This window comes from Falco rusticolus, chromosome 2 (genome assembly GCF_015220075.1).
Source record: "Falco rusticolus isolate bFalRus1 chromosome 2, bFalRus1.pri, whole genome shotgun sequence".
Classification (NCBI taxonomy): Eukaryota; Metazoa; Chordata; class Aves; order Falconiformes; family Falconidae; genus Falco; species Falco rusticolus.
In genome coordinates this window covers 30096763-30113774 of record NC_051188.1, presented here as the reverse complement: position 1 = coordinate 30113774, position 17012 = coordinate 30096763, and the positions used below count along the sequence as shown (strand labels likewise).

Sequence of the window (17012 nt, the reverse complement as noted above, 5' to 3'; positions counted from 1 at the left end):
TTTGACTTTTTTTTTCTTTTTAAATAAAAGGCTAGTTGACAGTATGTTCTTTAAGCGACTATCAGTATTGCAAGAAATTTCTCTCCATCGTAACCCAAACCTACATGAAAGAATAGGACTTATCACCAAGTTGTTCATTATCTTTTTTAGCAGCTCTAAAAGCATAACATTTTGAAAATCAGACCTTCCTTACTTCCAAGTAATTATTTTTCACTGCATAACAGATGGCTTCTGCCTTAAAAAAAAATTAAATATGGTAATTTTGAACTGTCCTACTAACTTACTTAAAAGCTGGAACTGGAGATTCAGATATGTGGAATTAGGTTAAAATTTTAAAAAACTTACCTTTCAACTGTGGAGATCTACAATAGTTTTTGAGTTTCAGTGGCAGCAAAACGAAGTTTTACATTTTCAAAAGGAAGCAGATTCCTTCGCTTTTACTCTGCAGGAAGTTATAACATATCTGATTCCTATTTTAAACATTAAATGTAGCATTTAAGAACAGTATTTGGTTTTTTTCTTTCTAAACATTTAATATAATCGAAAAATATCTTATTATAGGAAAAGCCTAGTGTAACATGTGAAAGGCCTACTCCAATCATCCTACACTTTCTGAAAGAAATGATCACTTCTCATCTCTCAAGAAGCACTGGTGCAAGTATACTGATTTTCCTTGTGGTGAATAGCAGCCCACAAGTTAAGGAACTGATGCAAACTGGCAGATTTCCCCTTCTAATTTTGAGTCATATGCGTCATCTTTTTGTCAAAAGCTGGGAAGAAAAAGAGTCTCTCTTCCAGCCTGCCACATGAAACCACCTGCTTAAAGACAGAACAGACCAATACTGCAATATTGGTCTGCACACTGCTTGTACTTACACATTTTTTCTTGCTTTGTTCAAATAAACAAAATTCTGAAGACAGCCTTAACACTAACTTAACAACAAAATTTATCTCTTTGATTTAGGGCAAGAAATCAAGCTGGTAAAAAATAAAAAAAGGAGACCAGTCATGTTTGCATGAAAATGCTTATTCTTAAATTGGTAGTGTCTTAACCTGCAAAAGGCTAAAGATTCAGTTCCTTAAAAGCTTACATGTATGCTTGAGTAATGCAGCTAGATTTGGTAAAAGTATTTGCATTCTCAAAATGAAGAGTTGATGCCTGTGATTAAGACCTCTTTATCACTAATTTCTCAGCATGTACCCCACCTCAAACCAAAAACCTACCCAGAGAATCTAACAACTTCAGTGGTTAAATTCCACGTCCCCCCCTTTTTTTTTTAATTCATTTTGAAAAATAAGAGATGAGAAAACTATTTTCTTCCTTCACAGATTCATCAAGGTCAGTCATTGTTGGACTATATACTGTGCGATGACAGAATCTCTCTTCCAAAGGCTCCAGTACCAATTAAGGTTGGGCACATCACTGCCAGCAGATTACATATTTTCAAATTGCACTGGAGTTGCTGATCAGACCTGCAGAAAACAGGTGTAAATGTTTACTGTAACAATGCACTGTAGTATTTCTATTGATTTGTGGCACTGCCAGAATGACTGTAAGTATTCTTTATAAAAAAAAAACGCACTTGAGAGCAGTTAAAGCAAGAGTAAGTTTCAGGCATCTATAGTAAGTTGTGCAAAAGAATGCAAAGATAATACTACTTGAAAAACTGGTACTGAGTGTTGGAACAATCATCCCATTTTAATCTTAGGTTAGCTTTTTTTATATAAGCTACACATAACGATAATAGATTATATATATTGGTATATAAAATGAGAGAGAGGTATAAACATATACACACTTATAAAATGCTGTTGTGTTGAAATCTTTACTGTGGCACAAGCATTTGCATGGCCGGGTGCATACATTTCAATATAATGAGAGAATTTGCATTGCTAAAATAAGAATTCTTGAGCGCTTTTCAAGAACCACGACATCACCATTTGCATTAGAGGTTATTATTTACAAGCATTCAAGATGTTCTGTAAATCTATGATGAACATTGCAACTATGAAAACTGTAATTTATTATGTAATGCACTGTTACATAAATTGTTTTAAGTTTTGCACAATATACAAAGATTATCTCTTTTCCTCAGTTAAATATAGCACTGACTGCCCCTTTTCACATATTGTATTTTCCTTGATAAAATTATGGACACAAAGTACCTGTCTGATGCCCTACCCTATTTGTGGTGTGATTTGGTTTTTTTAACGAAATGTATTATTTATACTGTCTCATTAATTTGCATAAATTTGTAGTATTTTGTAAGAAATCTGTAAGAATGTATTTTACTCACCATATATTCCATTTTCCTTGATACTTAACAAAAGGCATTTAAGTTTCAGTGTAACATTATCTTACCTCCCAAACCCCAGTACCTTTCAGACAAAGGGTTTGATGTAGCACACGAGAGCAAATTAAAAACAAACAAAACCCACCACTGAATAAGTTACACCTTTCTGACAGTAGCAAGAGTGAGCAAGGTAAGACACTGTGGAAGATGCATCTTAACCTCTAATTCAGCCAAGTGTAAGAACTGGCTATCTTCCTTCTCATGCAGCAGAGCACTCAAGGATATGAAAAGCGAACTAAAGAAATGATTTCGTAGAGTAATCACAAAGACCAGCTTTGGCCTGGGGGAGACCCTGGGAAAGTGTCCATAGGCTCCCTCTTTTTCAGAGGGCCACAGCACATGTAGCTGTTCTGGGGTAAGCTATTGCTTTGAATTGCCCTCTAGCGTTAGCTTTCATGAATTCCTACTTCAATGACAAATTTTGTTCAGGTTTTTATATAATGGAAATTGGGTCAGCAATATAAGTTATATTAATCTAAACATACAACAAACAAACAAAAATTAACAGCACTTCCAATGATCATTTTCAGGTCTGACGACTGTGAGGTTGACAAATTAAGTATTACCAAAAATGTACAAAAAAACCACTCAACACACACCAAAAAGAAATCCATATACATGAACAGAAAAAAAAAAGTCAAGGACAATAAATTTAAGAGATAGCCTAAGAACATTCTTATATTTTACATTTCCATTAGTTTTTTATGTGGTTTCATAAAAATATCAGTTTCTGAAACAAACACTCAATATCCACAGCTAAATGTACTGTAACTACAGTGTCATAGCTGGGATCAAAACCTTAGAGTTGCTGGTATAAAAACAGAAAACAGTCTAGCAGTACTCATACCCTGGAAGGAATTATTTTCTCACTGCTAATTCAAGAGTCTCCTAGTTACACTCTAAACCTAGATGCAAAACAGGCACGATGCAAATGAAAATCCAGATTTTGAACCTGGTAATTCCAGATAGAAAAGTGCAAGCATTTCCCTGTAAGCTTATTTCAAACCATATTTTATCTACCCTTGAATTGATTAGAGAGGCCATGAATTTAGGACTTACATATGTATGTAGATAACTTGCATTTCATACAGCCTGTGGATTTCCACATACATAGCATTAAAAATGAGCATATGACCCTTTGTTTAAAAAAAAAAACCCTCTGGTCATACAGAACTACAGTCCCTAGCACCAATGTTCACTCTGCCTGAGAACTGAAACATATTGTTAAGAGTGAGGTGATAAAACAGATGAAGAAAAATACACATTTAACTGCTTCTTCTACAACTCCTGTGCTTGGCATTAAAAGCATCATTCTCTCTTCTCCTGAGGAGCTGGGAAAAAAAATGTTTCTATTTTGTGGAACATGAGGACAGGGTAACCAGTCCATAACCATTCTTTTTGACAAGGAGAGGTTTCCCCCCCCCCCCCCGGTGCAAGATACTGACACAAGTGTGACAGTATCAACAGAGAACTCTGTTCTGCAATAGACTTTTGAATATGTATTTTGATTTAGAGATAGACTTTCTCATAAGAGCCAATTACAACATTCCACAACAGATGGAGCATCCTCCTTTTCTAATTCTTGATCTTGACTAAAATATGGACTAGCTTGTAACAGGAGGAAGCAAAGTGTTTTCAGAATTACTAAAGTGGTAACACACTTAAGACCACAGTATCTACCCATTCTACCAAAAGAAAATTTTGCCTCTAAACATAGAAATTCTAAATCAAATGTTCTGATTTATCAGATCCACTGGGAGTCCTGTCTAACTTTAAAAGTGACTTATATTATGCTGTATCTGGTTTGAAGTAGGAAATTCTTAGTTAAAATTAGGACGATCATAATCATGTTCATAATTACAACACTTTCAAAACGTTTATGTTAACTTTTCTGTTAATACTTAAATCCATTTCCTTCTGTGGGGAGAGGAGGAATTAAAAAAAAATTCATTCTTCATATCAAACAAGAAATAGATGGATAAAATAATGAAAATCTTTGGCCTGAAGGCTTAAAAAACCCCAACAAAACCTACAAAACAAAAAATCCATAAGACACTCACAGGAAATAAAAAGCAGACTCTTAAAATTTAGTGGGTTAATGGAAAGGTGTAAATAGTTTAGAGATATTTGCACATTACTAAGATTTTTAAGTACTAAAAAAAATTAAAAAAACAGATACTGCTGATTTCTTGCTTTGGATAGATTACCTTAGTAATATATTTTGCTAAAAAACACTCATTTCCTCAAAATATTGCTGTAAAAATTTAGCATAATTTAACAGAAAAAACTTGTTCTCTGGAATAAAAAAAATCCTGCCCCCAACAACCACAAAAAAAAGTTTACTGTGAATACCTCTGGATTTAAAGCAAATTCAAAATTAAGAGAGCTAGACACAGTGGTTTATTCAAACACACTACACAATTAGCAACTGCATCCTCATACATTTCCTTCTTCATGTTAGTGTGTGAACCACAGTCTAAAACAAGGTGGATTAACAAGCCATCAATACAGTAGCTGAACACTTAAGAACTTTGATTACATTTCTCATTCCCCAACCCACAGCTTAAATGTATGGGTTTACATGAATTTCTACTTAGGTTTTTGTTGAAATAAAGAAATAAAAAAAATTTTAAAAAATAATAAAAAAAGGGGTAATGCCTTACTTTCCTATATTTGCATTTGAGTGAGAAGAATAAGCATTTAAATATCCCAATTAGCATATTTTAACTTTTTCCTAAAGAATTTGTATGTCATTTGTTTTTCTTTTCCTATTGCCTTGCAAGACCATTTTATCAACAGATAAGGAAAAATGAGGTGTAAGTATGCCAGTCTTAAATCCTTCCTATACACGTTTCATTAAATGCTTAATCTAATAATGCAAGTTAACATCTATTTAAATCTAATAGCATACAAAACTCCATTTTAAATAATGTTAGGGCTGGATCTAGTTTAAACTAACAAAATCCAGAAAATTCAGTTGTTTCAGATTTCAAAACTTGTAACAGCCATGCCTAAGATATCATAGGGTTTCATACAATGGCTGATTTTACATGTGATGTAATAACTAGGCATGGGTTGCATTTATAGCTACATATCTGTTTCAGGAAAATTATTTAAGTTGCCTTAGAAAAGCAAGAGAAGTCCTTAAAAAAAAAAAAAAGCCTAAATGAGTTGACAAAGTAATCTGTAACAGTTCTTTTAGATAAGCAATAAGCTTTCATTGTCAGCTTTCAAATTATGATTCAGTCAACAAGGTCTGTAGAGCCTCAAGTGTATACCTATAATACAAAGAGTAAAAGTGACCATGAAAAGTTACATGAGAAGCACTTCAGCAAAGAAGTCTGTACATTTTTATCTTTTCAGCTTCACTACAATTAGATATTGCAAAATAGTTTATGAAGTGTACAATTTGCAATAGCCACACCAATTTTTAAGGGGCCAACACTGCTGCCCTTATTTCAGACTCAACTTCCAACAAAATCAATGGCAGTTTTGCTAACTAAGAACTACAATAGCAGAGGCTAAGAGTAAGACAATAGAATACACACCACATCTCTTGAAAGTTTCACCTATGCTTTGGGTCATGAAACAGCCATGCTAACTACTAAATGCAAGGCGTTTCTAGAAAAAAAACCACATAATATGGGCCAAATTTCAGCATTAAAATGTTGTACAGCAAATCAACACTCAAAGTAGATTCTAATGATAACTGACAACTGCAGCACTTTTTTTGAGCTTGTTAAATGAGTAAGACAATTACTGCAAAACCTCTTCTCTTCAGAATTTATAAAAATTAGACTTGTCTAAGTTCAAAATACTTCAATATCTTTTATTCATTAAAGGAAAGAAAGTTTGCATCTAATGAGAACATGATTCTACAAATCCTTATTCATGATAGGGAGTCATTAGGACTACTTGTGTATTTAAAAGTTTGCTGGATTAGGCCCTAAATTTTAAATCCCTTTGATTTACAGTTGTGAACCTGAAACCACCTTTTTTTGCTGAATAAGAATCCATGAGAAATACTCTGAACTTGTGTCAGACCAAGGAACACTCCATCAAACTTTCACCTTTTAAATATCTCACAAGGGAGCCTTAGATACCTTTGCCTTGCAATATAATCCTGATTTTCATTAACAAGAATGTAATTGCTTTTGTACAGAAAAAAATAATGAACAAATTCAAAGACGTGTTCTGTGAAATCCATATATTCCTAAGAGAACTAGGAGGCAAAAAAAAAAAAAAAAGAAAAAAAAAGAAAACCACCAGAAATGCAGTACATTCAGAGCAGAGTTTCTGGACAGACTGTTAAATATTTATTTATTTGGGAGCATATTAGGCATGTTACTCAAACACTGTTACAGCATTAATAAAAATCCTTTTACTGTAATTTTTAATCACAGAAAGAAAGAAAGGATCAGAAATTAAAGAATTACTTACTCACTAATCACAATATAAGCTTATATAGTTATGTTTCACTTCCTATACTTTCTGTATTCAAGTTTTGTTTCTCAACTGATAATTTGCCATACGAGGTTTTAACTACCCTAAAATCATAGCATTATATGAAAAATATACTCAGAACATGTCTGCCTCAAATACTTCTTTAACAGGAGGTGTATTACTGGTAAAAGCCAGCAATTTTTCAGTTACACTAGCCATCAGTTACAACAATGAGGAAATATGAAATTTACACCTCACTGGATTTGCTTGGTATAAATTAACAGTTACTGGGATAATCTAAAATTTTGGGTTTTAAAACTTCTTTTATTTTATGGTACAATTGCTTCCTACAAAAAAAATGTGCTCTTGAAGACAGACAGATTTGATTAAGGATAAAAAACTGGATTCCAGCTGAAAGCTGGAATTGCTAAAGTCACGACATGTTCATAAAATTTGTTGTACTGTAATATATTTTGCTGAAGATAAAGTCTTCCAGTTTTTACTACTCCATTTAGTATTTAAACAAGTTTATTCAATCCAAGAGCAGTTACTATTTTAATTTCAATTGTTTATACAAATGGTTAGTTAAGATTATTCACATATAAGTAGATAGGTTATGATTACTCTGAATGGATTTCTCAGTTTCAGCCAAATTAGTACTTCTAGTGCAAAGCAGGACTTGCAATATGAGTGTAGCATACTCCATATTAATTATTCTTAAATGTTCACTGGTTTACTACATAGTGTCTATTTACTAGCAAATAGATAAAATAAATCAAATTTCTGGCTATTCTGGTACAGGTGGAGGCTCTGAAGACAATTTTTTCCTGTTATCTGGTTCTTTGCTTGTCAAGTAGCTAGTTATTAATGCCTTTAAAAACAAATTTTGCACAGTACATTGAAATGCACTCAGCTAGCTCTCTGTTCTGTTCTTTAACACACCCTCCCAACCGAAAAATATAGTGTTTATTTTAAAATAACTTTTATCATCCATACTTAAGTTTTTGGATTAGCAGCATTTCAGTTGGAATAATTCCTAAGACAAGAATATGAGAACAATACTATATGGAGAATTTATGTAACTCCAATGATCAAGGCTGTTGCAAACCCAGCCTTTTATACATATTTTTAGCTACTTCATTTCCTTTTGAGCACAGCTTGTGTAAATACTTTTACTTAGTCTTTAATAATTTTACAGAAGGTGTGTAAAGAAGAATTATTTTAACAAAAAAAATCTTGAACAAACCTAACAGAACTGGCCTATTTTGAATAATCTGAATAAGTTATACTGCTGTATACATTTTTTACAATAAAGAACATACGTAATAAAAGAAACATTAATATAATATATACCATGCTCACGCTCCATCAACCTTCCAGAGAGAGTTTTTCAATCACAGGAGTAAGCCGTTCTCCAAAATCAGCTCTCTATTGAAAGGTCAAAACCTGCAATAAAAGTGTCATGTATTATAACATATTTCCAACACCCACAGTTTCATGGTTGATCCCCAAACATAGATGTAGGTCATCGGCTTGACCCTCGCATTGTCTATATTACAGGAAATCCTAATTTTAAAAATACTTATTTTTTTTTTTTAACCAAACTGACTTGATTAGGAACACCTGTGATATGCCTCTTTATTATCAGAAGCCTCCTGAAACAAATCAGATTAGCATGCTTCTGCTTTCATTCTTCCCACAGCATTTTAAGATGAAAGTAAGAGGAAGAAAAAAAAAAGGGGGGGTGGGGTGGAGTGTCTCCCCTGCCCCCAGTCTCTCTCTCCAGCCTCCAACAAGCAAGCAGGTAAGTATAAACTACTTAATGGATGTGTGATTTCAACTGCCGTATTTCCCAAAATATGCTACAGACTCTAAAGCATTTAACTTCCACTGTTTTTCTTTAAAGAAATTTAAATTTTTTTGCTCTTCAAGGCAGTACCGTTATTGCCTTTATTAAGATGTAGCCTACAAATATTTGCTACTTTGAAACATATAATGGAAATATTCTAGTCATATAGCACACTCTGAGAGATGATATAAATTTTCAAAACTTAAAGGTTAAAAAAAAAAACACACACAAAACCCCCAGGAGTAATTAGCCATGATCAGGTAAGAAGAAAGTACAACTTGGTAAGTACAGTAACCATAATAAAATTTCTACTGGAGGAAACCATGCATTCACACAGCCAAAATCTTAAATTTATTTTGACTTTATTTTGACTTTTTCACTGTAGATACCATGACAAAATACATCCTATGCCTAATAAATGAGTAGCAGATGCCTAGATCAGGTCACCTGTTTACAAATACTTCCATAAATTTGTTCTTTATTCTTTAAGTGTATTCCAGAAAACACTAAAACCCTCCTCACGGCTATGAAATAAAAATAAGCACCCTGCTTTAACAAGAAAAAGGAATTTGTCTTTACTTTCATGACTTCCATATATCTTCTATTTCACCTTTTTAAAAAAAGTTTCTGTTCTTACACCAGAAACACAAAAGTTCTTCTGAAAATCCCCCCCATACTTATATTGAGATTTAACTAATATAATATCGAAACTGGACTTACATAAACCCACTTAAAATGAAAATACAAGCTTAAGCCCTATTCGATGTGCAATTACCTTTTTCTCAGACCAAATTTTCCAGTGAATTTTAGTTCATGCTAAATAAAATAATTAGCTGCAACTAGATTCAATGTTGAAAAGTTTATTAATAATCTATTTACTGTGGATACACTCATTGCAGTGTCTGAAAACAAACTAAATAGTCACGGGGTGTGGGGGGGTCCTATTTGTAACAGTGGTTTCCTTTAGACATTAGTAACGATCATTGAAAGTCACTGCTACTTTTCAGTTTTGAGCAATATAACAATATCATCTTTAGTTTTAGAACACAATTCAGGAAACTTAACAAAATAAAAGCTAAATGTACGTAATTTACATTTTCTACTGTTGTGTGTACGTGGTAATGTGTGTGTGTGAGGTCATCCTTATACACTAGCAACTGTTCATTACTGAGATACAGAAAAGTGTTTAGAATTATACAAAGTTATAAAACTTAGTATTCCAGGTAAAGAGAACCTATTTTTTGAATGGTACATAAAATATTGTTAGATGCAAATATTAAAGTAAAAAACTTGCCAAACTTTAAGTGTTAGCTGTAGTATAACTCAAGTTCTGCTTCCCTTCTCTAATATTCATGCAAGCCTGCTGGAGTTCTCACATGACAACATACGAAGCTAAGATCAAAACTATTCCTCAATTGTGGTACTATCAACTGCCTACTAATAGATATAGCCCAAAGTTTATCAGAATTGGAGTGTTTAAAAAACTTACAATAAAGGGTTAAAAAAATTAATCAGTACAGACATTGCCTTACACCCTATAAAACATGGGCAGAAATTTTTATTCCTAGTTCATTCTAACCATTTATGAAATTGTCCAGTATCCAAAATTAAGGTATTTTTCAATAAAAAGGATCCTTTTGAAAACTAAATTATCTAGCTTGTTATGTATTAACACATCAGTTACCTCAAAATTCTAACTAACTCCTGCCAATAATGCACAAAACAAAAATAAAATTGCAGAGCAACATTTTCACCAAGTAAAAAAATTTACCGGAAATCTGTGGCTACACATCTCCAATCTGTTTGATGTCCCCTTTGTATTTGTGGGGCATATAATTTTTTTTTCCTATCCTTAAAATACATTACTAGTTCTATTAAAAAAATAGATGGCTGTGAGAAGAGTCAGAGGACTACGTACAAGAGTAATTTGGGTAGCCTGTTCACACAAAATTTTCCAAGTATTACTGATAATAGAAAAGATCATAATTTTTGAGATCAGGTTCCAGTGTTAGATGTTAAGTGTTTAGAACTTATAATAAGATATATGTACAAAAAAACCCAAAATCACACACACACACAAAAAAAGACCACCCTGTGGAGAACACATTGGTGTACATAAAAGTTATTTTTAGTTTCACAAACTTTATCATTAAAATATTTTTTGTTTGTACACAAAAGCCTACAATTTCATTCCCTATTTCTTTCACAGACAGTCAAAACTAGTCCAAGATGTGCTCTACCTTGACAGTTTATAATGAATGTAAATTAATGGAATGACTTGCAATGGGCCTTTGGGTGTGGGTGGATAACTATCTACAAAACTGAATACCTGCAGCATATTCGTGGAATATAGTGATAAGCTTCTCAGCTCTCCCTTATATATTCAATAGTTAATTGCTTACCAATGCAAATAACAAAAACCAGTAAGGTCCTATAAAAGAAATGTTAACTGTTATATAGCTACTTTTTATGTAAAGAAATGTCATGTGCTTGTACATATGTAAGTGTTGCAGAAAAGCACTGATACACCTGTTAGGATGGCTTTTGACATTCAAGATGGACGAGATGTTCACCTTCCCTAGAGTGTACAGAGGCAAAATGGACATAGACAAGTAGTGTGTACACAGTTCCAGTTGTACTTCACTACAGAATCTGACTTATTAGTCACAAGGATAATTAAAGAAATAAAGACTACAATTTAGCAGCAAAAGCCCTTCTATGACATTACGTTTTGGATGCAATGGTAGGGAGTTCAGAATTCCAGAAGCTAAGCAAAAATACCAAACCACCAAGCAAACAGAGAAAGAATCCCATGACACCTTGGTATCGTATATATAGTCTGCCTTTAAAATGTTACTACAACAAACTTCCTATGTAATACTTCCCTAACACATGAAAAAGTCACAATAGATATATAGCCACACTTCCAAATTACTATTATGCCTGAAAATTAAAAATCTCAGAGTTACTCCAAGCTTCGGTTGATTTATATGTATAAAATGAAAGGGTATCTCTTAGAAACTTTCAGTACAACTTGGTGGGATAAAAAAAAATAAAATAATAATAATTAAAAAAAATACCACAATGAAAAAACCATGAAGCCTATCTGGATGTTTCTCCTAAGAATCAAGATAAAGGATTAGACTGAAATGAAACAAACAACAAAAAAATCCCTCCAGCCCCAAAACCACACACTATGCTACACAGTATACCTAAGCAATATTCTAGCAAGCATCGAACTTTAACTTTCACTTATTGATATAATACAAAAATATATGTTCAGATCTTAAAGTTCATGTGATATTTCCTCCAAATGTAACTTTTCCAGGGCCAAGTAATCCCAGTTAATGTTTGACATTTTAACTAAGGTGAAAAATGCAAGCAGTTCTACAAGGGTCTATTTAAGCTACATTATTTTTTTCCCCCAAAATATCTCAAAATAAGGAGTACATCAAATGTAAGAAAGGAAAACCTACTTAACATACAATATAAATTGGTATTAGATTGTTGACTGCTTTCATTTTAGCCACACCCACCTTTATGTAATTGTAAAATATGGGAATGGTGCAGCTGAGAAATAAAAAGGCTGAAAAGAACAGTTGTTTTATATAGTCAAATATGTGCTAAGCACAGATTTTAATTAAAATGAAAAATAGGTATAAATTGCATGCTATTGAGCATGGCTGTCAAAGAGTGGTGGGGGGAAATGCATATGCACCTGTACAATACTGAACTATAGATATTTTTTTCCTACATTAGCTAAGAGTCAGGACAGTTATTTCCTTGAAAGTGAAAGTCAGTGTCTGTGAGTGCACTTCCACTGCTGAATAATGTAAATCTCTTAAAATCCTGATATTTCGAAGCATACACAGCTACAATGAAAACAGCTTTGTGCACATTCCCATACTAATTGTTGAAAATGTTTCTGAAAACACTCTGAAAGTAGTGATGCAAATTTAAAGAAATAAGTGTTAAATTTCAATAAGATCTTACTAATACCGGAATTTCAGAGACTAAATTGAGTTTTCTAGCTATCAGGGCATAAAAGTATAAATTATAGAGACAAATGAAGCAGCTGTTCCCAGGAAAACAGGACTGAAAAAGCATAACTTGGGTACTGCATTAGAAGAATCCAGGGAAACTAAGGATCTGAGGAAGAAAAACCTCCTTGAACTATTGTATTTCTGCGTTACACAGAAAATACCTTGAATCACAATCCAGTTGCCATACTGGGAACGCTAAGTTTTGCATTTCACTTTAAGACTACATGCTCTCAGCCTTGTACACAGAAATCTTTTGTACAGCACTTCTGCACCCCAACTCTTCTCTACGTCCCTCCTACGTTCGTCGGTTAACTCGTTATTTTCAGTGCTGAGGGTGCTAAGCGCCAGGCGACCGGTTCTGGCTTTGAACGCCGCAGAGGGATGTGCGGGGGGGGGGGGGGGGGGGGGTTGGTAGGGGGGAGGGAGAGGAGCGGTGGAAGGCTGTGACCCGGTCCAACCTCCCAGCACCGCGTCCCCGCAGGCAACCAGGGGGGGCAGCAGCCGGTCCAGTCGCTGCTGAGCGGGCGCCTTAACGGGGCCCGATGCTGCATTCGCTGCGCATCCTGCGCGCCCGCCAGCTCGACGGCAGCCCCGAGCGCCCGCCGACCACACGGCATCGGGGAAAATATCCATACGCCTTCCTGCCTCCGGGAAAAAAAAAACACACACACAAAAACAACCAAACCAAAACACTAAAAAAAAAAAAACAACAAAAAAACAACCCACCCAAAACGGTCGGCCGGCCGAAAGTGAAGAGGAAAGTAAGAAAAGGAATAAAAAGTAACGCTCGAAATTGTAGCTGGGAAGGAGCCCGCTGGCCTGCCTGCGCCTGGAGCTTACCGCGCTGCTATGGAGCTCCCTGCCCCGCTGCGTGGTGTTATCCCTGCCTGCGCTCCCACCGAGGAACTGCCGCAACAAAAAGCGGTCTGGTTTGTGTGTGTGTGCGCAACTCCGAACCGCGAGCGCCCACGCCAAACCCAGCCCCGAGAGGGTTAAACGGCGTCGTGGAGAAAAACGCACCGTGTCACGTATTATGTGTGTGCGGCGGGGTAATCGCTCGGCGGATAGCCTGCGAGAACGATTTCGGCGCCTATCACAATAAGCACGATCGCGCTTCTACAGCTACGAGAGACCGAGAGCTGCTGGCCACCGAGAAATGACATAGAAACAGCCACCAAAAAATAGCTAAGCCAATGACAAATAGCGACCCGAGTGACAGAGACAGAGAATTTTGTAGGCGGAGAAGAAGAGGTGAATGGCCAGCTCTGATCACAGTATTAGGCTAGGCTCTCCATGGGGAGGGTATTTACTCGTTTTTGGGGTGTGTGGGAGGAGAGGAAAAACACCTACAAATAGCTGGCACGATTCAAATGGCTTCGGATTATGTTTTCCCCCCTCTCGTTCAGGAAGGAAACTCGCGTTTTAACGCTAAGGGGGGGGGGGGGGGGGCGGGGGGGGGGAAAATACCCCAGTGCAATACGCCATGAGCAGCACTTTGGTCCTTCGTTAATATCCAAAGGGACAGAGATGATAAATGTGATAGCATGTGGCAGCACAACCGTCACCCAGGTTTCTGCTAAAGGCAGCTCCGATATCGTGACACGGGAAATTAAGCGCTTGAGTGGGAGGTGGAGAAAGCGCTTAAACGGAGAAGTTAATCTGCTAACACGGAAACAGAGAAAAAAGGCGAAGGTTGTCCTCTTATTTGGGGGGGGGGGGGGGGAAGTAGGGAGAGGAGAAAGAGCGAAGGGGCATTAATCCGGCTTACGAAAACACGGGGAGAGAGGAAGGAGGAGGCGGGGTAGGGGGTGGCGGGGCGGGCGAGCGAGGGAGATGTGCATGTAAGTGGGGAAGTCATCCTGGCTGCTGCTGCAGAGCCGGGAAGCAGGAGCCGCCGTGTCCCGAGCGCTGCCCCGAAATTTCCACGGCGGAGAGGCTGGGGGGAAGGCCGGAGGGATGGATTCGCGGGGGGAGATCAGACGAGAGCCTGTCATGTCATGTCACGGGAGAGCGGGGCGCACACCGGGGCCGCGGCGCGACCCTCCGCTCCGGCTGTCCCGCGCCTCCCGCCCGCCCCGCGCCCCCCCGCCCGCCTCCGCGCCGCTCTCCCCGGGGCGGGCCGCCGGGGGTGCGAGCGGGGCTCCCGGGATCCCCGCCCAGGCCAGACGCCGCCCGACGCCGCCCCGGGGGAGCGGGGTTACCTGCCGGAGGAGGCAGCCGCTCCCGCCCGCTCCCACCCTCTGAGGCTGAGGGAACCGAGTGACAGATCATCCCGGGAGCCAGCGGCGAGACCTGCAGCCGCCCCCGGCAGCCTCCCGCCCGCTGCCCGCCGGGCTCCCGAGGCGACTTTTCCCGGCGGCGGGGTAGAGGTTACCCCCGTTTTCCGAAGGACGGGCTTTCCCCGCCCGCCCAGTTCCCTCTGCCCCAGCCGCGCCCGGTTCCTCCGGCTCTTACCGCCTGTGCCGGTACCCGCTCCGAAGCGCGGCGGTGGTGGCGGCGGTGAGGGGGAGAGGAGCGGGGGGCGGAGGGAGGTGACTTTTGACGGCAGCCGGTGCGGCGGCGGGCGGCCCCGCGAGCCGCAGCTCCCCCGCGGCAGCGATGCGATCGGGCATCACTCGAAAATGGCGCCGAAAGAGCAGGGCTCTTCATTCAAATTCGTTAGAGCCAGCCCCGCTGCCCTGGGGCATGCCGGGAAGGGAGGGGGGGCGCGCGCGGGGGGAGAGCCGCTCGGGCTGAGGCAGCGCTACGGACACGGCGCTCGCTGTCAATGCCGCCCCTCCCCCCCCGCTGCACCCCCCTCCCGCTCGCAGCCTGCGCGCGCTCCACGCCCTCCCCGCTAGCGCGCGCTCCCGCGCTACCAACCCAACCGCCACTAATGGGGGGGGGGGAGGGGGAGGAGGAGGAGGAGGAGGAGGGGGGGGGGGGGTGGGAAGAGAGAGAGAGGGAGAGGGAGAAATGTCACCCGGAGTCCCGGCCCGTGGGGGAGAGGTGGCGCGTTAGAGATGTGTGTGGGAGAGAAAGGGGGAGCGAGACCGCCGCCGGCCCCACGGACTTGTCAAGGTAAAGGCGGCGGGGGGGTGCACCGCGTTTTGGGAAGGTAGGGAGAGGAAGCCGGCGGGGGGAGGGGGATGTGCGCCAGAGGACCTGAGGAAAATATGAAGAGCGCCTCCTTCCCCCCGCCCCCCCCCTGCGCCTCCGAGGACCCCCGCGGCTCCCGCAGCGCTCAGGTTGCAGCCCCCCCGCCGCCCTCCCCAGCCGCGCACCCCGCCGAAGCCGGAGGGTTTGAAGCGCTCGGCGCTTGCCCACACGGCGCGGAGGCAGCCCGCGGGCCCGATCCCGCCCTGGCAGCCGCCGCTCCCCCTCCCCCTCCCGCCGCCTCACGCGCTCCGCCGCACCGGCTCCGCGGCAGCGGCCCGGCTCCCGCCCGCCGCGGCGGCAGCGGCCCGGCGACCCCCCCAACCGCCACCTCTCCCCGCCCCCGCCCGGGTTTGCGAACAGCCTGTGGCGGAGCGGAGCCGAGCGGTGCCGTGTGGGCGCATCTCGGGGCAGATTGGGCCCGCAGTGCCGTACACTGGTCATTTGAAAATAAATATCTCTCCGAGGAACTTGACGGAGCGGGGTTCCACTCCGAGAGCGCTCCCGCCTCGGCTGCTCGCCGTGCTCCGGGGCAAACGTGAACTTTCATTTTCACGCCGCACGCCTCCGCCCCGAGCTGTGCCTGACCGTGAGGTACCTGATGGCTGGGGCAGCGCTCCTGGCCCCGTCGCACGGACGGGGAAGCCGCGATGGAGGCTGCGAGCCGCCGAACGCCGGGGCGGGCGGGCGGGCTGCGGTGCCGCCCGAGCCGCCGCTCTGCACTTGACTTCTGACTGCTGAAGGGTCCTTCCCGGGGCGGGCTGCGCGGACCCTGCCTTTGTGGGGACCCAACGCATCCCTGCCCGCGGCTCTCCAGCGTTTCTGACTTCAGTGGCTTGATTTTTTTTTTTTTTTTTTTTTTTTTTTGTATCTGACACGCTTTTAAAAAATGGGAAAGGAAAGCAGTCGCAAAGCAGAGGCCTCAGACCTGCGAGCTGTTGTTCCCATGACTTTGGGCAAGATTTTCAAAAGTACATCATGCGAGCCTGGGAGCTCGGTTCCCACTGACTTTCAAAATCTTACCTTCACATCTGTGAGCTAGTCCTCTTCAACTCAGCTGGACTACTTGCAGACGAACGTTAGCAGGCTCAGGGCCTAAAGCTTTTTCATGATTCCCCTGCTCCCTACCAGAACTGCACTGACAAAAATATAAGCAGAACAAGTTTTGAAGGGAGAGGTAATTTCTCT

General features: G+C 40.5%; 2 long non-coding RNA genes across 17 annotated transcripts in view; one reads left to right on the top strand and one right to left on the bottom strand.

Moving 5' to 3' along the window:
* The window catches only part of LOC119143803, a 79470-nt gene that overhangs the window by 12969 nt on the left and 49489 nt on the right, over window positions 1-17012 (bottom strand). The window contains exon 3 of the long non-coding RNA XR_005102829.1: window positions 8151-8243. This is a non-coding gene — a long non-coding RNA (uncharacterized LOC119143803). The remainder of the gene's footprint in view (window positions 1-8150; window positions 8244-17012) is intronic.
* LOC119143802 overlaps window positions 15624-17012 on the top strand; it is a 91951-nt gene continuing 90562 nt past the window's right edge. For all 16 annotated transcript variants that reach the window (XR_005102816.1, XR_005102819.1, XR_005102815.1 and 13 more), the window contains exon 1: window positions 15624-15749. This is a non-coding gene — a long non-coding RNA (uncharacterized LOC119143802). The remainder of the gene's footprint in view (window positions 15750-17012) is intronic.